This window comes from Oxyura jamaicensis, chromosome 12 (assembly GCF_011077185.1).
Source record: "Oxyura jamaicensis isolate SHBP4307 breed ruddy duck chromosome 12, BPBGC_Ojam_1.0, whole genome shotgun sequence".
Classification (NCBI taxonomy): domain Eukaryota; kingdom Metazoa; phylum Chordata; class Aves; order Anseriformes; family Anatidae; genus Oxyura; species Oxyura jamaicensis.
The window spans coordinates 13,862,645-13,884,961 of record NC_048904.1 but is presented as its reverse complement, the minus strand read 5'-3'; the positions used below and the strand labels follow the sequence as shown (position 1 = coordinate 13,884,961).

General features: G+C 41.0%; 1 protein-coding gene and 1 long non-coding RNA gene across 2 annotated transcripts in view; both read right to left on the bottom strand.

Annotated features, from left to right (window-relative positions):
- Positions 1–22,317, bottom strand: part of PTPRG (protein tyrosine phosphatase receptor type G) — a 400,862-nt gene that overhangs the window by 344,768 nt on the left and 33,777 nt on the right. The gene's annotated exons all lie outside the window — the stretch shown is intronic.
- On the bottom strand, positions 17,511–21,362 carry LOC118173489. The gene is made up of 2 exons (XR_004754228.1): positions 21,213–21,362; positions 17,511–19,624 (listed from the first exon to the last, which is right to left on the bottom strand). It is a non-coding gene; the product is annotated as an uncharacterized LOC118173489 (long non-coding RNA).

Genomic DNA, 22,317 nt, shown 5'->3' with positions numbered 1-22,317 from the left:
TTTTGTTTTCATAAAATGTGCACAGTACCCCCCCCAGTAACACTTCACCTCAAAGGTTTCCTTGTTATTCTCCCCTCCTTTTTCTTTTCTGAAAAAGGAATAAAGCAATACAGAAAGACTGGCAAATCTGCAGGGTCCGCTCCACTTCCCATTGTACAGGACACCCCAGACTTTTCACAAACACTGCAGAACAGTCACAAGAGGATTTTCTGTTGGTGTGTATTTTTATACAGAAATAATACACTGTTTTTATTTATTTTTTTCCCTTCAGGTTTTGAACCTTACTGGGTGACATTTTTTAAGCTTTTCTCCAAAGCTCAAATGATCAGAAAAAAGAAAAGGTAAAAAAGAAAAACCCCACACAAATACAAAAGACCCAGAAAAGCTTCTCATATAATCCCATGTCTCCAGGAACTAAGGCTTTCACAGAAGCAGAGACGCAGTACTATAGGATTCTGATTAAATGTCACAAGAATTGGCACAAGCAGTACAAAGAAATCAAGTCTCAGTAGGTCATTAAAACCTGGAACAGCTTCCTGCATGGTCTCTGTCCACCTGCAAGGAACCGTTCTGTACTGACCCGTGGGAGAAGTGCAGTGGGGCACCACAAACATGACTCCCAGGAGAGCATGCAACAGTTTTGGTACCAAGCGTGGCCCAAACTTGTTTCCTTGACTGAGAGTGAAGCAGCAGCAACACCACGTGCTAAATAAAACTAAACACAAAACCAGCAGAGACTTAGTTGGACTTAGGAGGGTGGTGCAGGGGAAAACAGAAATGCATTGATTCCCTGCTGGTAGGTTACACTAGAAAAGATGGGAAGCTTCGTTTACTTCTGCACACAGCTGGCTGCTTGCACACCAGGCCTTTTCTCAAAATGAAAGAGGCAGTTTGGGGAGTATTGATGGCATGGACAAAAGGAGAGAAACGAAACCAACAGCAATGGCTTCCACCAAGCCAGAGACCTAAGGCAGCGGCTAAGGATGTACCAGAGTGGTGAGAGTGGAAGGGTTCTTGAAATTCAAGTCCCTCAAGGTCTAACTTAGGATGCATAATACTTAAAAAGGAAAAAAAAAAAAAAAAAAAAGAGATTAGCCCTACATCAGAAAAAGTAGTGAATCAAACAAACAAACAAAAAAAACAACACCATTAATATAACACTTCATTATACAAGCGCCAAGAATTCCTCATCATGGGGGAAAAATCTATGGAAAAATATTAAGTTTGCAATGAAAACCCACAGATGATTATCTGTTTTTTCTCCTAGTAGTATTTTTCTAAGACTTTGCCACTAATTTTTGTTCTAGCAGTTTTCTACTAGTAATTTCATTAGTGGATAAAACATATTTTTAATATCAAAGCTCTCAGGCGCTGCCCCCAGACCAGAAATCCACCGGCTTGGTTTTGCATGGCCACAGAGACACTCAGATGCCCAAGGAGCTATTAAGCTACTTCAAAAAGAAAGGTAATACGTGAGGATGCCAGAGGGGAGCAGGAACAGACAACCACATCATACAGCTATTTAAATGTTCAGTATAGGTCAAGGGAAGGGAAGGAGGAGGAGAAGGTAAAGACTTGCTGAAAATTTTGGGCAATGTTGGCTGGAGGTTGAGTCAACAGCTGATAGATTACAAAGGGCAGAGTCATAGGTCACTAAAAAAAAAAACAAAAACTCAACATATTTTGGTACAAACCTGTTTGAGGCAACGGCTTCTGCAAAACCCCAGCTCCATAATTACAGTGTAGGATAAATTCCACTCTAAGCTTACAGGGCTGTTTTGTAAAATTTCAGTACATGTTGCTGGACAGTGCACACTGACTGCTCAAAATCTCAGTACCTTTAAGTTTTTACATATTTATTCAGCCATTCTTTCTCCCTGGAGTGAATATTATCCTGTCTTAAAGGTTTGATGTGAAATCAAACAGCATGTTGTTTGGCTTTGCTTTGGTCTGCTTTTTAGGACTGCTATTTCTCAAAAAGCCATTTCAAAACACAAATATACCAAGGCATCTAAATATAACTGACCTAACTTGGACATAAGTTCTCCTCACATCTGTCATCTCTCCCTCAGATCTTTTTAAATTGCACCTACTGGGTAATAAACTATGCTCTCCTGCTATACAAAGGCTCTTCTGCTTTCTTCCTCCAGTTTGGTAAGAGGATCAGCCATAAGCTGTACAAAGCCCATCAGCTGAGCGTATGCTATATCACCGCTCCAGCAAATGCTTGGGTTACTCAAATTCAAAATTATGCTTAAATTCCCTTCAAAAAGTCCCCTCAGCGTCATGGTTTTCTGGGCTAATTCTAACCAGCAGCACAGAGCGCTAGCAGCCAGCGGCACGAATCCACTGGGGCTGTAGGAGAAGCGAGCAGCTGGGAGCAGCCCTGCCTGAGGGCCGGTTGGGCACAGGACCCGCAGAGCCTGAGGTGCTGCTGGCCTCGTGCAGCTGGCAAGGTCCTGAGCAAAGCTGAATCCTCACCTTTCAGAAGACCTGAGCTTCTCGACAACTAGCTTTCCCATTGCTTTTAACAAATTAAAATAAATAAATTTAAAAAAAAAAAAAAAAAAGAACCAAAGCTGGGAACATGAGAACTCACTAGAAAGCTGCTTCTGATGGACTATCAAACAATAATAATAATAATAATAAAAGAGACAAATCTGAACCACTGGCTGAAGGTTCCCCTTCTTGCTCTGTATCACTAGACATTTCATAGCCCAGTTCCCACTCTGACGTTGAGTTGAGCCAGCAGCTTCAAGGCTGTTGCCAGAGATGAGAAAGTTAAAGCTTTTTATTTGCACAGCCATTTTATCAATTCATTTGTGGGAGTACATGATATACTGCTGAATATCAACATACCTCCTCCAAACAGTTTTTGTAATACTCACATTTGTTGTGTAAGTCTGCTAAATGCAGGGAAAAAGCAGTCTAAATATTCTTATTGCTTACTAGTCCTCTGTGCTGAACAAGTTTTCCTACAAGCATTGGCATAAAAATTCTTCACTCTTCTGTTAAAATAAACTACTGAAAAATTACCTATTTTTCATTTTTTTTTATTCAAATGAAAAAGCCTTACCACTTGAATCTAAGTTGCTCAACATTTACAGATGCTAAACAGTTCTTGATTAAACTCACTTAAATTCATTAAGGTCAAGCAACACTATCAGGAATCTGAAATAATAATTTAAAAAAAAAAAAAAAAGAGAGAAAAGCAACACTTTCCAGTTCTACTGGGGAGCCCTATGATTATCCTCTGAGAAACTACCGTGGTTAACAATACACTGCACCACAAATTGGTTACCTACTGGATAGGCTCCCTAATTAACTGGTGATCTAAGGGAGGTAGAATACAATGAACATTCTGGGTTACTTTCCTGGAGGATGTTGGAGGAGAAAATAAAGGACAAAACCCCCACTCCTCTACCACGGCAGCTGTTTCAGCCCTGTACAGGCACGTTATTGGAATTCTGGTTTTGGCTCAGGACAAGGTTTAACTTCGAATTTGGGAATAAGTATTTACTTTTAAAGCAAACTAGCTTAAATTCTAAAGACAGTGTTTCAAAACTTGCCTGCTTTGACATCTTTTCGGGTTTAACCAAATCTACTGAATTAGAGACTTGTTTTTTTGTCTTTACCTGCCACTGTCACTGCCACCACACCCAACCCTCAAACAATCCAGAATTTCTATTAGTTTCAGCCAAGACAAATAGATGGTCTTCAGGAGGAAAAAAGTTTTCAAGTCTTTTTGATCTAACAGAGATATATGCACTGTATCAGCACCTTCTCACTATGACTGATGTGTCTAAGCTGCTGATTTCAGTTCAAGGGTATGCAGAAAGTAAAATGCTTACTGGTACATTTTATTGTTTCCTGCAGCATTGTTAGTGAGATGACTGCCAAAACTTGTTTGTTCATGGCAGCATGCACTTATTTCTTGATAATTGTCTATATTCACCTCCATTAACAGGAATAATTAATAGTTGATAAGACAACCAGTTTCAATCATGGAAGTCCAGGACTAGAGCGAAAAAATATTAGAAGACTCTACCCTGTCGTCCAATGAAGAATAATTATGGCTAGCAACAAAGACAAGCAATTTTCTTATATAACCCAGATATTTTTCCAGGCCTGTGGCCTGTTGCAGTGTGCCCCTGCCACATGTTCTCTTTTATCAGGTATCTTAGAGCTTTATAGAAGAATTATAGAAGAAACAAGTAAAACCAAATCCCATAGGAAAAAAAAAAAAAAAAAAAGAAGGAAAAAAAACCAACAACTTTGTTCTTTGCTTTTTCTCACAAGTTTTTTTGTTCACTCTATGTTAACAGTTCATTACTAGCCAGAAGTGGCTGCTTAACAAAAGGCTGACACCTACACAGTAGAGCATAAAGCAATAATGTTAATTATTTTTTGCATCAGCTAAAAATATAAAACAATAGAAAAAGATTAGGCGTTCTTTTTAAATTTAGGTTCTTTTATTTCCCCTCTTACTACTTAATAGCTCAGAAAGAAGGTGTTATGGCCAAGAGGTGACATTTGACGCTGTACAGGCTTTCTAGAATATCAGAAACTACAATTCATGAATTCAGCAACATAACTTCAATCATCATACAAAGTCCATTCTGTTTTTCATGTTCTTCAAAAGAAGCACTTGGAGCGTACTGGAACATTACATACCTGTAATTTTTTTTGCCTTTGCTTCCCTGCTTATGTAAAGTGAGGAAGGCCTCAGATGCACAGCTGACTTGTAGCATAAGCTGGCAAGGTCCAACATGGTACTTTTTGGCACTGGAGCCATGCTTCCTCCTCCCTCCAGGAATCAAGCATACAAAGATGCAGTTTTAAGGAAGAAAGATAGTGAATGAACTTAACTCAAATTTAAGCAAGCAATTATAACATTCACCTGGAAACTACCAGTTCAAAACTGGTTTCTGGCAGATCTGGATCTCCTACTCACCAAGCAATTGCCCTTATACTCCTGAGCCACAGAATATTCAAAAGGTAGCCTGTCACATCAAAGCTATTCACTTTGCCTAATGAGTGCTTGCAAAATCATGTGCTCGAGCTCCAACATCATCCTGTTTCACCACGACCAGAAAACTACAGTAAGCATCAACATACGGAGTTATTCTTGTTTGCTCAATTGTTCTCAATTACTACATAATAAATATTTGTATAAAATATTTAAACATTCATTAGATCAGAAAAAGGCTCAATTGCTTGGTGCTCAGAGAATTTGCCAGTGGCAGAAAATGGGGAAGAGGAAGGAACTCGAGCTCCAGGTTCTGCTAAAATGAGTACCTAAATTAAGCAGAGGAGAACAGCTTCAGCAGAAAGGAACTAACAAACAAAGTATTTTCAAAATGATTAAATTATTTGGCTTGTCAAGTCATATGAAGGAGGGGGCAATTTCCTTGGGGACTAGGCAGGTAGGGTAATATAATTCCTTCTTCAAATTAGGACCAAACTGTACTTGGAGTTCACTTTTTGTTTCCGTCTCTGCTCGTGGTGCAGCTGCTCACTGCCCCTTGAATGCCCAGGCAGCTACACAGCTTCTGCATGAGGTGCAACAGACCGTACCAGTGGGTACGAGGACTTGCCTTGGCATACAGACACTATCAGTGCTATTATTTTATTATTATACGGGCACTTTATTATTTATTACACCTTAATCCCAAGATGTGTATCATCAGAGCCATGTTCAGAAGACACTCTGCATCCCCTGAGCACTCCAGCTGCTGGAGCACACATCTCTTGTACTAAACCACTGGGAGCAGCTGCACTTAGTGCTCTGGTTACTCACAATCTCTCAAGCTTACACAGGAGAAGACTCTTCCAGAAGAGGTCACTGGCACTGCAGATGACAGGGGATTTTCCATTGGTATGATACAGGTAGCCCTCAATCCAGGTACACAGAGAAAAGCAGAAGATAACACAAAATCTGGCAGAAGACACATTTAGCATGTCTTTCTTTCCGTCTCCAAATTCTTGTTATTCTATCAAGAGAATGCATCCATTAATGTTGCATTGAACAGTCACTGGTGCCCCAAGGAAGACTTTGAAAAAACATTCTATTTAAAGACAAGCCTGTTAATGTGTCATCCACAATATGCCTCTCTTACTCCTGGGAAATTTGCATGAGAACAGGATTGTTATTGCTCTGAAGTTCTGGTGTTCCTCTTGCTTATTTCACACTGGAAGAGGCACACTACCCACCCTGGGGAATCAGCCCTGCCAACCCTGCATACCCAGTCTCACCCCCTCTCTATCCTCACAAAAAAAAGAGTTTTAGGTGCCATCCCATTGCAGCTCGTGTTCCTGAAAGCCCGGTTTCAGTAGCAGGGAAGCTCATGTGCCAAAGGAAACAGATGCTATAAAAGCTAATAAAAACAAATAAACATAAATAAATAACATTTTGTCACCATTCATGAAGGCTGGCGATTACGTGAGTAACTCAACAGGAGCAGATACATTTCTAACAGGAAAAAAGCACCAACACAAAATACATCCAGTGAAATAAAATTGGAAAGGCAGATGAAATGCCAGCTCAGACAGGAGGGTACCAGGCCGCCATTTAAAGCTACTACCTCCCATGCATGTCATTTCTTTACTGCTGTGTGCTGCCACACAGAAGACCTAGCTTCATGGGGAAAGAGAATGAAAGCACCAGGAGGATTTAAGAGGAGTTAAAGAGGACAGTGATAATTTACCTGAGTGTGATGGGTCAGCACTAATGGGAAGCTTCCCTGCATTTTCAATACATTCCTATCTCATCACTACTCCCTTTACACATTAATTTCGCTGCGTTTTCAAAGATGCACGTTTACAACAAAACAAATTGCAGAAGGGTTTATTGTTTAAGGCTTCATTTGAAACAGACTGATCTGCAACGTCAGTGCAGCTGCCTCATATGCAGCACTGCATCCTAAAAATCCTTATGACATTTCTCTTTAGACATGAATCAGCAGACTAACAGATGTCTCATTCACACCATGTTTGAGTTTCAGTTTTACTAATGAAATTAATTTAGGGCCAAATTGCATCTTGAGTCGCACACAGAACTCTTGTTGACTTTCATGTCAGCCAAATACGTGCACGGGAGAATGGAAATCCGACCTTAATTTTAATTCGATCTTTGGAGCAGATTGCTAATTTAGAGAGACAGATTGCAATGTCCGTTGCTTGTGTTACATAGTACCTTACATCACAAATAATCCCACTGAACGCGGCAAGATTTCTGGAGTACAATATACTGCTAGAAGAGTCAAGATCTCAAGCTGGCTGTTACCAGTGCAGACTGCCTCTGAATCTGCAGAGGTCCCAGTACCCAGCCTCCCGAGCTCCTTCTCTTTGTGCAAAGAAGCGTGCAGCCCCGAGAAGACCTGCTGTGCTGTTGCTGGGTTTTGTCATGCAGTGGGTACAGGCAGCAGGTCCTTAGGAAGGGCGATGAAGCAGCAGCAGGGAAGTTTGCTTTTCCCCACCGGTTGCTCACGTAGTCTTTCGCAGGCACACACAAGCTTGCCCAGGCCAGAGGCTGTGCAGTTACTTTGGCCAAACTGGGCTTATTCATTTTGGCCAATAATCGGCTGTGTTAACGGCATGTTCACAGCTACCTCTTAGAGCTCATCGTGTAGCTACATCTGTTTGAAGCAGAGCATGAATTCACATCTGCATGCAAACACTCTCAGTCCATGGCTGAAATAATTTCTAGAAACAGAGCTGCTTCATGAGAAGCAAGTAGATGCAGAGACGTTTGTTTTTTGTTGTTGTTGTTTGTTTTTGTTTTTTAAAATGTCTCAATTTTCTCAAGGGGATGACTGAACCATGCCCTTGGTATGTCTGCTAAGGAGTAAATAAAAAAAGATAGCTGAAAATCATAACGTGTTATAACATCGGTATAACATCCAGAATAACATTCCCTTCACCTCAATTATCTGCTGTAACTTGGTAGAGAAGAAAATTCTCTGCAAGTGGCACTAATGTTTAAAAGAATAAATAACTACCGCTGTAGGCAGAATATTGAACAGTCCCCACATGACTGACTTCAGAGCCCCAATCACATTTCTTTTCATAGTGCTCCAGGCACACAGCCACACTTGGAAGTCCCGTACTGTTTCGAGCAGCAACAGATCTTTATTTGGAATCAGAAGTGTTTTCACTACTTTTTTTTTTTTAAAAGCCAAACTTGACTTTACGGTTAACTTTAAGGACCCAGTCATACAAAAAGCTGGTCGTGTTCCAACGAAATGAAAAACATTAAGTAGTTAAAGTACAAGGTCAGGGAACTCTACGCATTCAGCATCCTCAGTCTCTCACTTTCTCAGGAATATCAGCATTTCTTTTTGCTTAGGCTGAAACTCCATGTTACTTCTATCCTTTCATAGCAGGCCTGCTCTTCCTGCGTTTCCTTCCCATCTAGCTAACAGCCAACACTTACTCAAAGAGAAGAAACACATCTCCGGTTCTGGAAAACTGTATCAAAGTGTGCACCTAACATCTAGTACTGACATCATAGCAACATTTAGGGTCTTTCTTGACTCGCTCACTGCTGAGCTTAGGCTGGCTGTCTAGCATTATTACTCTGGCCATACATGCAGTTATTCTCCCCTCCTGAAGAGATCCCTGAACCATACGTACTGCGCCTTTGCCACAACATTCTCAAGTTGAATTCAGCTATGACATTATGATAGATAGCCAAAAGCCAATGGCACCCTGAATTGGCGATCGGTTATCCATTTCACCAGCAGATCCATTTCTGCTATGACTACACAGTTTAAGTCCATCCTGCCAAGAGCATATAACACCCTGAGGACACTGTTTGGGGCTGAATATGCTTCAGCCTGAAAGCTTTTTTAGGTGGGTGGGAAGGAGCTGTAATTAGAGAGCAAATAGCTTTAAGAAGCAGAGCCCTGTCTAAGGCACAAATACATAGCTCTCTACAACAAGACTGCACAGATGCAGGAGACCTGCAACATCAAAGATTTTGCCACGTTATGCCACAGTCAATTATTTCCCTCACCTACTTTCAAACGTGAGCTTCGTGTAACTACAGCTGCCTCACCCCAGTAATTGCTGTGCTAGAAATGAACAGAATTTTGATCTTTATTACCAACAGGAGAGCACAGTTTACGGGGGGATGGATTCCTCTCGAAACACTCACACGGTTCTGCCCCAGAGGAATGTCTGGGGGAGGAGAGGAGTGGCTGTGACAGCACCAAGCTGGCAACTCCTGATGAAGCAAGCCAGGCATTGTGCTACAGCACCTCTGACAATCCTAAGCACAGCTACATGGCCATAGCAAGAGCTACAGCTTGGCTTCCAGTGCATACCTCAGATATAGCTCTGCCAGTTTGGTTTCTTTACATTGTTTCATATGTGTAAAAACACGAGTTTATAAAAAGACATTGGGATTGTTAGTCACACCGCTTCCCCAGCCCTACAGCAGGAACATGCCCCCGTTTTGCACCGCATCCGTAAGGCACGATCCGGCTCTAAAAGCTGGAGGAGACGTTGCTGCGTTACAAGCTCTGAACTGTAACACACCAATTTGTCTGTGATGTTCCACGCATATGCTGTAAACAGTTTCAAAACTTGCCCAATGAAAGTTAAATTTTCATTTACAGTTTTGATGTTGTTAACAAATCATGATTTACTGTATCTGTCAAACGTATTATACTACTCCCTTTCAAATATTATAGGAACTAAAAACCGAGTTTCTAATTAACTTTGTCATATGAGTAAGAGTTGTTTTAAAACTTCTCTCTTCAAAGTACTGAGATTTAAAGTAATATATATTCCTTCAGAAGTAGACCAGTTTGAATTTAATATGCACCAAATAAATATTCCCTCAATTAGATGTGTGCAAGTAAAAAGCTTTATGTTATGGCTTATAGCAATTTCAGATAAAGAGCTTGTGTGATGGAGTGAATCCAGCTAAGAAATGATTGCAGTACCGCAACATATTTTTAGCACAGGATACCACTCATCTCAAAAATAATTCTGGGAATTTTTGCGATTTTGAGATCACACTACATTTTGAGCAAGACTACCATGCTTAATAGATTTCACAAATTACTCCTAAAAAATTAATAAGGCAAATTAAGGGTCCTTGTAATGAATCATGTAACTTCTCATTTGGCAGAATTACACCCTTTTTCTCTTTGTGCAGGAACCATAATCTAAATTGTACTATTAGACACAAGGCTGATGAAAGAGGGAGGAAAAAAAACTGATGAAAGAGGGAGGAAAAAAAATCACCTGTTGCAGTGATATAGCTTCTACATGATCACTACTCCCAAGAAAATTTCCACCCATCAATTTGACTGAAATCTAAGCCTGTCTTCATGACTATCATGACTATCAAGGAATACTGTTGTTACTACAGCAGAACACCCTTACTAGAGACTTTGATTAAGGAACACAAGTTCATAGTATATTTAGGATTTTTTTTTAAGTATAATCTAAAACTAAATTTTGACTGCTCACATATTGATCCTCGTTAAACTCCCTTTTTTACGTCTTAGAGATGCTGCTGACTATGGTATGTCAGATAACATTTGGGCTAAGTTTGCTTCTAGCAAAGATTACAAGTTATTTTTGTCTGGAGTTTTGGTGCCTCTGTAAATAATAAAGCATTTGCTGAAGGGGTTACACAGCCTCTGTTTTGCACGTACTCAACAGTCAGCAAGACTGCAATTACTTTGGGCAGGTGCAGGTACTGGTACAATGACAGCATGGCTAGCCTGTGCAGCCTGTGCACTACAAGACACTGAATTAAACAGTGGTTCCAGAGTCTTGTCAATAGATCCACAGGCATTGCCAAAAATGAGATCCTTAGCTGGAAAAAGTGTCTTCATCAGAAGAAAGGCAATGGCAGAATCATCCAAAAATCAATAATGGTCTCTTCTAGAACAGGGAGTTATTCAAAAGAACAGTGACTACTTCTTCAAGCCGTAAGAGTCAATATTCAGCCCGCTGACTTAGCAAAGAGATACTCATTTTTACACGAAGAGATCAGGCAGTCCGCAGCCACGCAGCCTTTGACAGACAGCTGCTGCAGAGAGCAACTGGGCAACAATTCCCAGCCAATGCCTTAACTGCTGTGGGAGATAGAAAACATCTGGACAGACTTGACTGATCAAAAAGACAGCGGAAAACATACTGTACCTCTTTGTTTTCCTTCATTTTTCTCCAAGATCTGTTACACTGGCCCAGATCATCTCCCCCCACAAGAGCTAGTGCCAGTTCTGCACAGGGAGAATAAAGCACTGAGACAATGCAGCCTTCAATTGGGTATTTGCTCATGTGCATCGCTGACTGTCAAAGCACCCCTTCATTTTTATCTTGGTTCTGCTTTCAAAGCAATCACACGAAGCCTGAAAGATAATTAGCGCTCTATATACTGGAGTATGACATCAAACGAGTGCTAATATTCTGTTTCCCCTAAGACAGTTTGGAGAGAGCCACAGTTCTGTGCACTAGTAACAGGAAAAAAACAAAAAACAAAAAAACGTAAACAGAATTAGCTGTAATAAATTGATAAAGTTGTTTAGCACTGACAGTCCTTTACTAGCACAAGGAACAAGTCCGTAACCTGCTGAGGGCCTGTAGACCCCTGCATTTCTCACTGGACGGCTGGAAGATGCTGGGTTCTTGGACCACAGAGGGAACTGCTATCAAAGTCACCCCAAGTTAATGGGGGTATCACTGGCAGTAAACATTCCCAAAGCACACAGCTACCAGTACAGCCTCTCACTTCTAAGGGATCGAATCTGTTCCTCCCATAGTACCCTTCCGAATTCACAGTTAATGCTGTTTCTTCAAACATCAAAAACTTTTTGACACAGCATCTAGTGCTGGGCTCGAACACATCAGAGGAGCAGCTGAAGTGAAAATGACAAGTGGCTCTGGCATTACTTTGGACCAGGACTTCTGGGTAAAGGCAGAAGATGAATTTCTGGCAATGCTTCTCAGTCTTTTCACAGCCCTTTGTTCTGGGGGATCATTGCCTGTTATTAGCCTAATTCAAGAAATTCAGCTTTGTCTCATTTACTCTTAAATGATTTAAAATTCATCTTATAAATGGAGTATGGTCTTCTGAGATTCAGAGCCGCAAGTCTACTTCTATGACAGTAAGAAAGATATGACATGAAGTTCAATCTTAGGCCTGCTCAGAGCTTCACTTTTCGTAAATTATTTACCATCTGTTCAGAGTACTGTCTATTTAGACGATGATGATTCAGCCATCCATGCCAGGAGTTACAAGTGGAGAAGTTGCACCAGGAAGTCAGACTGATTTCCACTTCAAGTATTATTGCTTGGTGGGTGCTGCCAGCAAATATAGATGCGAGGCATTTCCCCCAAACTTTTCTGAACCTTGATACAGGGAACAGTCAAAAATGTGTGCACCTGTCAGCTCAGTTCAGTCAGCAGCACAGTACACACGGGTCTTCAGGAGGGACTGACGAAGCAGACAGGATAGGAACCTGTGCGGAGCAGGGCAGGGAGGTCAGAGGTGAACTTACAGGGAGCCACAGAGAAGAATTTGCAAAGATGGATCATGGGACATCTGACAAGCAAGAAGCAGAGCAGAAGTGACAAGAGACCTCGGAAAGCCTGGCAAGGGAAGCTAGATGGAGAGGGCCAGAGTTATGTACAGCTTTCAGGAGTGACAAAAGGTATCCGTCAGATACAACCTGATGAGAACTTTACAGGGGGGTTCTGAGAAAGTTTCCTAGACAAGTAGGTTAGTGGAAGTGTTCTGAATGGAACAACGGGAGCAATGAGTAGGACTGAGAAGACATTTATTTAATAAACATTAATCAGAACAGGTTAGCTGAGAAAAGCCTGAACAAGACAATACCCTGGCGAAATGGAGGAAATTCAGAATAACCTGCCTGGTGTGGTCCTGAGCCAAAGGACGTGGTGAGAGTCCTGTAAGACTAACACTCCACTTTCACAGAGAAAACATTTCTAAGGCATTTTACAGAAACAAACCAATGCACAAGAGTGAAAAGCAGCTCAGCCGAGGACAAAGACTTCTACAAATCATCCGCACAGAGATATTCCAGCTTCAGCTATCATTGATGCAGTAATGAAACAACAAAGTTACCTGAAGATCACGGTGAAGAAAGAGCAGAGCTCAAGAACCAAGCCTTAAGGAGCAACCTCTTCCTTCTCAAAACCGGCGGTGAAAGTACCAACTGAAACTGGCAGCATCTCACAGCTTACAAAATGAAAAGCATCAAGGACCAAACACTTCGCCATTCAAAGCACAGAACACTTCTATTAAAACACATCTAACTAGCAAAACTAGGTGCTTAGTACTGTCCAGCACAACAGAACATGACAAAAACTGTCCTCTCTGCCCCCCAAAAAATCCCCACACCAAACATAGCATAAACAGCTGACCTCGAAGCACTGAAAGCACCCTTCCTCCTGGAGGCACCATCCAGCTTTATAATGTGATTCTCCCTTCCCTTTGCCTAGTTACAGTATGTCATTACTAATCCCACTATTACGGATCCCATGTAGAGAGCACAACAACAACAGCTCAGAGCCTGATAAAGGGAGATAACACACATCCCCTGAAACACAGCATAATTTTCTCAGGGATTTGAGCTTATTTATCAGACATCTTTATCCTACTTGGGACACAACTACATCTGCTGTGTATTGCAGATCTGACTTTCATGCTGAAGTGTGTCTATCGATTGTTGCAAGTTCTTACATTTAAATAAAACTCTTTTAGAGCTGTTCTTCCATGTCCTAATTATTGAGCAGACAACAGAGGACATTTCTAAGCAAAAGCACATGATCCTGTCCATACATTATGGATGACAGTTATCACCACCGCCCCAGGTTTTCTTCAGGCAAGGAATCATCCTAATGCAAGGAATCATTCCCACTCCAACATGAAAAGGAGACGTATCAAACAGCCTCTTCTAAGGCCTTGTAAATCCCTGCTGCTGAATATGAGAGCACACACACACACCCTCCCTAAAAATACCAACACAAAAGATGTACCGGGATCCTACATGCACAAAGAAATTGACAAGTGGCAAAGTTGCAATTGCATAGGAAAAGAGGATATGATGAACTGCTGCATATTCTAAATTCCTTGGGGACACTGAGCAAACAAGGTATGTGCAAGAACAAGGAATTCTTCCCTGGTGGAAAGCAAGAAAGTGACTACCAGCAAGATATTAAGCTCACAGCCCCATTTAACAATCACTACTTGAAAAAAAAAAAAGGACAAAGAATATTCTTCCCCCACAACTGAAAAATAAGGAAAAGTTGAAAGAGACACTGAAAGCACAGATAACTTGAGAAAGTTCTAAGAGCAGCCTGCCACAGGCAAGAATCAAGCACCCATGTAAACAAAAAAGGCCAGTAAAAACACGCATGTTGACAGCACTTCCTGAACAGGGGAAAATAGCTGGAGTCTTAACCAAAATTATGCCTTGAGTTAGTGGCCCGTTGCCACCCAGAACCCATCAGCTGAGAATCAGAGAAGCAAGCTGGCTTGGTACAAGATGCTGTTCTCATTTATGAAATGCTGATATCAGTACGAAAGTTAATAAAAATGAGCTATGGATGATGATATCCAATTTTGCTTATGTGGTACCCAAGCTGTGCCAGGTTCATTCTAAAATACAGATGAAGACATTTCCTGTCTCCATCAGCACATAATCCAGACCCTGCATGTCTAATGTGGGCAGAAAACACATGAAACTATGTAGTTCCTCATTCACAGGCCATCTGAAACACTCCAAGATAACTCAACAGCGCTCTAAGGCTACTCCAGAAGGACCTGGGTATCCCATGGGTCCTGTGCCAGATCTGCTGACCCCGTGCTGTTCCTTCAAATACCCTACAGCATTTCAAAGGGTAATACATGCATATCCTTACTTCTGCAGCAGAATCATGCCCAGAACATCGATTAAACAGCGAACACACAGTTCAAGACTAGCCTTCCAGAGCAAGTTAAAAGAAATTTGAGAGCAGCCCCTCTCATTTTTCTTTCCAGCCAAAAATTCAGCAAGAAGTTGGGAGCCAAGCCCAGGTAGTGAGGAGGTTTCAGAGGTCATGACACAGATTTCCAGCTGAGACTGAACCCTCCACATCTCTGTATGCTGAAGCCAATGTTAACTAATTTGATCCTCAGGATGCTTCTCAGCTGAATGGGCTTGATCGATGTTCAGCAGGGCTGGGGGGGGGGATATTTACTACTTTCAACATATGGGGATTTTGTGTTTTTCTTTCTTTTTAGCTAGAATCACCTTTGGAAGATCGGACGTACACGACAGGAGTAGGCAGGAATATTTACCTTTGCATTAGAGGATTACCTTGGAGCAGGCTCACAAACCAGAGCCCTGCTGTGCCAGGTGCAGAAGAAACAACAAGCGACACCACTTCCCCTCCAGGAATCCAGTGACTCCCGGCCAAGGCAGGTCGTAACCCGCAAGGCGGACAGGACAAGCTGGAGACTAAACATGCGGATGGGTTAAGAGGTATTGGGAGGAGGAGGAAACAATAAGGTGAACAGCATCTAACAAAAGGAAAAAAAAAATAAATACCAAGAAGAAAGACTCATAGTAGTGAGCGTTCAAATCTATTTCTGATCTTATTCAAAGCATGACAAATATTCTCAAGGGAAATAACAGTTCCTGACACCACACCCACACATCATTATGTGAAAGTTTTAGCATTTTCTGGCTGCTCAAAGTCATTCCAGTTTTAAAGAAACACAACCTGGAAAATTCAAAACAAGATGGAAGATTCCTCTGTTATTTGCGTTTTTGCAGCCCCAGCCGGTTCTCATGTTTCATAGTTATGTCCACCCTAATTTCAAATGGCCACCGCTGGACAAGATGCAAATCCTGCTCTAAGTGGACCGTCTATGAAGAACATTAAACGAAAGAGAGCACTTGTTTATCATAGTCATATAGGACTCTTGTATTTCATAGTACTGTTTTAAGCACAGTAACGATAAAAATAAAATGATATTTTGTGACTAAGGAACAAGCTAATGGCAGCAGCACCCTTTGGTAGCAAGCTAGACAGGTTTCAAAAGTTCAGCCCATAATCCTCCGGGCTTTACCTTCTTGCAATAACCGGGCAGCAACCGCTTGTACTACAAATTGACCCAACAGCCCAGCCTATTTCACAGATCACAGGACACCAGAACTTCTAAGTGTCACGTCTCACATCTGTCTGCTAGAGCATAACATTTTCAAAAGCAGCTGGTAACAGACGACAAGACCCCCTTGTCTGTCCACAGCATCTCAACTTCCCATGCATCAAATCCCCTCTTCTCACACAACAGCGAGCCCCTCCACCTTTAATGAGTGCCTTACGTACTCAAATGATGGGTTGTGTCCCCTTTACACATGGACAGGAGAGGAAAGAAGGGGCAGGTGTGAAAGCACTCATGGGAGGCATTCCTATCCATTCCAAGGATACCCACTGCTCCCCAGTACAGGGCCAAGGTGTCCCACAACCTAGCAGGACATCCTCTGTTCATCTCCAGTCACCCCACTAGGTACAGCAGTCTGGTCCACAGAACCAAGTTACAAGGTATTTGTTGTGTTTTCATCCAGATGCATGTCTTTTCATTGAGAAGCGTGTAAAAGAACACCCCGGGGAGCATTCAGAGTTGAAAGCTGGAAGCCATCGCTTACAGGGAAAGTTAGCGGCGAGGTTATGTAACACTGGTGTCAGCATGGCTCTGCGCACAGGCGAAGCAGACTAAGTGCTTTGCTCTAATTCCATCTACTCCCTGCCACCTGAAAGACCGCAGTTTCAACATGCTGTGCTTAGACTTGAAAACCACTAAAGAAAACAAAACCACTCTTGTATTCTAAAAAGGAAGAAGAGAAGTTAACACACCAAAACAGTACGAATTACGTTAGATTTCATACCCTATAACTTGCATGTGAATAAAGCTAACTTTATTTTGGCTCTTGTGTTAGCATACAGTCTCTGAATACTTCATCATGGACGAAAATGGAAACAACTGAAAAATCCCATGCACATGATAATAAGTCTTTGTGGTGTACTCCCAGAAGATGTCCTCACAGATCTGAGCTCTGTCAAAAAATAAAAAATAAAATTGTTATAAAGCTGGAACTTAGAATTAAGCATCATGTTTTAAGGAGGAATGAAAACCATCGTTCTTGTTTGTTTTTTTTGTTGTTGTTGTTGTTGTTTGCTTGTTTGAAAGGAAGTATTAACATCCAAAAGGATATTAACATCCAAAAGGAAAGGTTAAATTCCAAGTAAATAAAACGGTGGTTTTTAAAGGTAGAACTGCACTAAAGAATCTAAATTGCCCATCATGCAACCATGCTGAGGTATAATGAGAGCCTGCTGAAGGCTAAGAGAAGTAAAAAATGCACTTTGGATAGGACAGAATCTCCTTGCTCTATCGCTCCTCTGTCACTAGAGTTCCTTCTTATATGGATCACTTCTGTTCCACTGACTCGCAAAATAAAGCTTCCCATTTTATTTCCTACAAGAAGCGAGAGTAATACGTGCACAAAAAAATCAGAACTAGATTCTGGAGTGTTTCCCACTCGTGCCACGTATCTTTCTACAGCAATTAACTATAACCAAATAGCATTCCTTACATTTAATTTTTTTTTAATCCAGGTATGAGTTATTTTTTCCCCATTCATACAGGCAGCGTCCAAGATAATCACATAACACCAACCCTAAATGCAAGATGCTGGTTGGGGAGGTGGGGGTTAACTGGGGGAGGATTCCCACCCATATCCCCCTGCACTCTTACTCTCCATACACACACTGCATCAACTCAACAACTCCGGTATGTGCCATCAGTAATTTGAGCAGGTCAGATTTTTCAGGCACACTCCACCTCACTTGAAACTAGTCTTTTTTTCGTTGGGAAAGCTACCCAAAGTTGTAGCCAGATTTCCTGCCGGGTTAACATGTTCTATGTGGGAGCCCAAACTACCAAGGTTCATGCTTCATGGCACATGTGCCAGCTACATGAGAGCTATGATGTGAAATGCCTGCATACGCTGCAACCCAGTTCAAGTGCAGCACAAGCACACTTTCAGAACGGTGGTAGCTGCAGGGTTTTCAGCACATTTGAAGCAAGTCCTCAGATATTTCAGAAAGCATTTGTATTTCTGGAACTAACAGTTTTTGATTCAGTCTTAACTTTTAACTCAAGAACTGAAAATTACTTTTTTTTTTTTTTTTTTTTCCTTTTTCAACTCAAAGTGGGAAATGTGTTGCTGCTGGCACATATCTGGAATCTCTGCTCGATGCTGGCGTTAGCTAACGCCAACCAAGATTCCAGATGGGCTGCTGAGTGTTTTTAGTTTTTAAAAAACATGGCAGCCAATGCACCCATCTGGCTGCATACAGAAGTGATGCAGGAAAAGATCAAGTTCTACCCCTGTAATTGAGGTTGATAAATTGGGTGCTAAAATTGTGCACAGCAGAGAAGAAATATAAATGTATATACAGAGAGATGAGCAAGTACAATTTATCTGCATCATTAGAGTGTTACCATTGAGTGATTGCAACCATGTTATACACACATACAGAAACTTCAGACTGCTGAATCACTGCTCTTATGTGAATAGGGTTTTTAAACATTTATACTGGTATTTTAATATAGTTTACAGCGAAGATTGCACATCTAAGTGTCTGAAGTTCCTACACAAAGAACAAAGCAGCAGATGGTACAGGTTTCTGAATTTATGCTCCAAGAGAAATCAGGGGTCAAATTATTTTTGTAGCTTGTGTTATTTTCAGACAGTGCTAAGTGGATATTTTTTACCTTTTTTTTCCCCCGTTTTAAACCTGCTTACATTTACTCTACGTAGCTACAAGCAATTCCAAAAAGAGCACAGCAGTAGAAAGTCCAGCACATCTAGCCAAGAGTGCCTTAACTCAATAGCACAACAGATTAAACCAAAGACCTCAAACTGTATAGCTTTGTATCCATAGCTGTAGTTCTCAAGTGTGGACAGATATTTCACGTGTGGCCATCACAAAAATAAAATTATTTTGTCATTAACACAGCCTCTAAGTACTCTTCATTGCAAAATATTGGAAAGTTGTAAGTTTCCAGAAGTAAGAAAAGCGAGGTCTACAGTGGACAGCAGGCCAACATCCACTTGCAGAATGGTTAACAAGGTCACTGGTGGAGTAAGGATGCTCAAAGAGTTCCCTAGGTCTCCTTCTGAAGTCCCTGTCCTGACTGAACCCACAGATTTTTCCATCGGTTTCACTAGGAATCACAGAGCAAAAAGCTTTCACATTTTTATTTATTTTTAAATCAAAAGTCACAAGCCTAATTCTATTCCCACGTAACGGTGATGAAGAAGTTACTCCAACTTCAGTAGGAGTTCATCTTCTAATTTAGAGTGGCATAAGCAACAAGGCAAATGAGAATGTCAAAACTCCTCGGAGGAGCACTGATTAAGCGTATTCTTGGAGAGGTCTCTCCGGGTCCGAGTTCACCGTCAAGGCCCGTGGTACCAGAATGTCACATTCCTTCAGCTTCTGTGCAGGACAATTGCTGGGTGACAGTTTAAATTATGTGGAGTTTGTTTGCTCTTCTCCTTTCCTTGAACAGTTCCTTACAACACTGATAGGAAGGAAAAAAAGGAATAGCAACTCAGACAGAAGGAACAAGCCGAGCCATACTGAAATCCACGGGAGTTCTGCCATCCAGTCTGATGGGGCCAGAATTTCATGCATTGTCTCATTCTATTAATATTAAAGAAATAACGAGTACAGATTTACCCAAAAGGACATCTCATTCAAATTTTTAGATAACCGGCGTCTTCTAAAGAGACGGATGTTCCCAGAAGTACATGTCCTTTGCATCCTAAAGAACATGGCCTTTTTACGCAGCACCCACTGAAATTCACATAGAGGGGTCCTGGTCATACTTTTACCAAGAACCAAATGGTTTCTCACAAAAATGGTAACCTGATTTGAGAGAGATTCACATCTATAAGCAAAAGACTAGTCTCTTTTCTTTATAGCTTTTTAACAAAGTAGAGTGCCAAGAAACAAATGAAATCCTGGATACATTGAATGCAGTAACAAAAATTCCTTTAAATGTTACATCTTCCATCTAATAAACTCTTAATGACTAGGAGTAATACATAACTTTTCTAGAACCCTTATAATCAGAAGCAAGACAAATACCTGAGTGATAAGTAAAGGTAACAGTATGATCAACCCTGGCTGGGAATTCTGCTTTGTAATTCAAGGTCTTTTGTTCCCCGTTTCATCTCAACTCTAAACAGCAGACCACAAGGTCTGTAACCTGCTCCATCTCTACCTGCCTTGTCCTAGAGTTCAGTAAAGGACAATGGGAATATATCCTATTGCATTCTGACTTGGTTTTGTTTGTTTGTTTCTTCTTTTATAGAGTATTGCTTGTTAGCTAGAATCCCAGATTATAGAGCAGCCTATATTTAGTACACAGAGACAATGAAATGTTGAGTCTACCGTCATTGTGACAACTGAAAACATCCTGCTTAGCTCTGTCAGACCCAGAACTGTAGAGCTGTACACAGCCAAAGCTCAACAGCAATATTTAAGTCCCATTAGCAGCCTTCTCAGCATTTCTCCAGACAGAACGACATTGGAACCCACTGTACTCAGCCAGTTAATTTTTTCTATGTTAATAATATTTTAATATACTTCATCTTCAGCTAGGTCAGGACACCAGCAATCCCTCGTAGGTAGATATTTCCAGGAATTTCAGCAGATCTTGGTAAAACATACTTCAGTATCAATATTTATCCAAGATGAAAATGGAATCCATCTGGCATCTCTGGGCCTCTCCACACTGAGGTCACAAATGGATATAGAGATGCAGATTTTTCTTTTTTAATTGATTTTTAAGTTTCAATAAGCCTTAGCTGCTCCTTTGTAAAGCCACCAGAGAACAAACAGCAGTTCAAAGGTGAGCTAGTAACTTTAAATGAAGCTGGTCCAGAAATAATGGACTTCCACCCCAAATCATTCCTTTCACTGAGAGGGTACAGTATTGTACATATAACATAACTAAGGGTTAGAGATCACACAAGACATCTCTGCTGGCACTAGAAACTCATTGCAGCTGCTGCAAACAGCTTAGCTAGTTCTACATAAAAGAAAAAAAAAATCAATAAAGAATTGTGATGAGGTATAATAATTATACTTGTCACCCTGTTCACCTGCCCAATGCGTATGGCAGGAGGAGGTCTGCAAAAATCACGAAGGAGGAAATGCTTTGCTCACTATCTTCAGTGACTACTCCACATCTCTCTAAACACCACACTCACGTATATGGGAGGTACTGGGAAGATCTCGTATCACACAAATGAAGAAATGCGATCATCACTGCAGTCTTAGAGACATCATCTTAGACTTCTAAGAACAAAAAGCAGAAAATACTCAAGGCAAATAAACCTACTTAGGTTTATATATTATGAACACTGGGTGGAGTGACTCAGTTTTGAGAATCTGAATTTGGAAGTTCTAGACTTTCCTTGGAAGAACAACCAATTTTTTAACATGTAAATGTCTCTATACAAATGCATAATTGCATGAAGCCCTGTTTTCAAGTATATTCACACATTCACTTCTAGGGCTCAGACATGGGGACATTGATCTCATTTTCATTACATTGCACTGCCACCAAAATCTGAAATTAACTATGTTAACAGAGAAGATAAATGTTTTCCACAATATCCTGTAGGGTTTAGACATGTTTACATACATGGAAGATCAATTTCATTAGCAGTTGGTGGGCTACACAGGCTTTCATGAAGCATCTATGAATTATGGTGCAAAGAAACACTAATCATGGTGTTTAAATAAACTTTTCTTAATTGTTAATTGTCTAGCAGAAACCTGAAATATTCTCAGGAGCAAGGTGAGGAACAGTTGGGCTTTGGGGCTGTTCTTAGTTGCTCTACCTCAGTACATCTCTAGTACCCAGATCTCCAATAGCTAAATCCTGGTTTGATATTCAGAGGGTGAGAAAACAAACTCCTCCATACCAGTACTATTAGCACAACGATCTGCTTTCATTGCCTTCATCCTAATGTCATCATGATACAGATTGCTTGAGTGGGGAAGGAAAAACTGAAGCAGGAGGGGGATTTTGCTCAGCTACCAGGCAGTTCTCTTTGCTATGGAAATAAAGCAACTGTTTGAGTATGCTGCAGTAGTGTGGGTATTCCATATTAAAGACAAAAATAAAGGATATTAAGTAACTAATAGCAAAAAGAAAATGTTCTGAATAACATGCATGGTTTATTTTATCCCTCTGGTGCA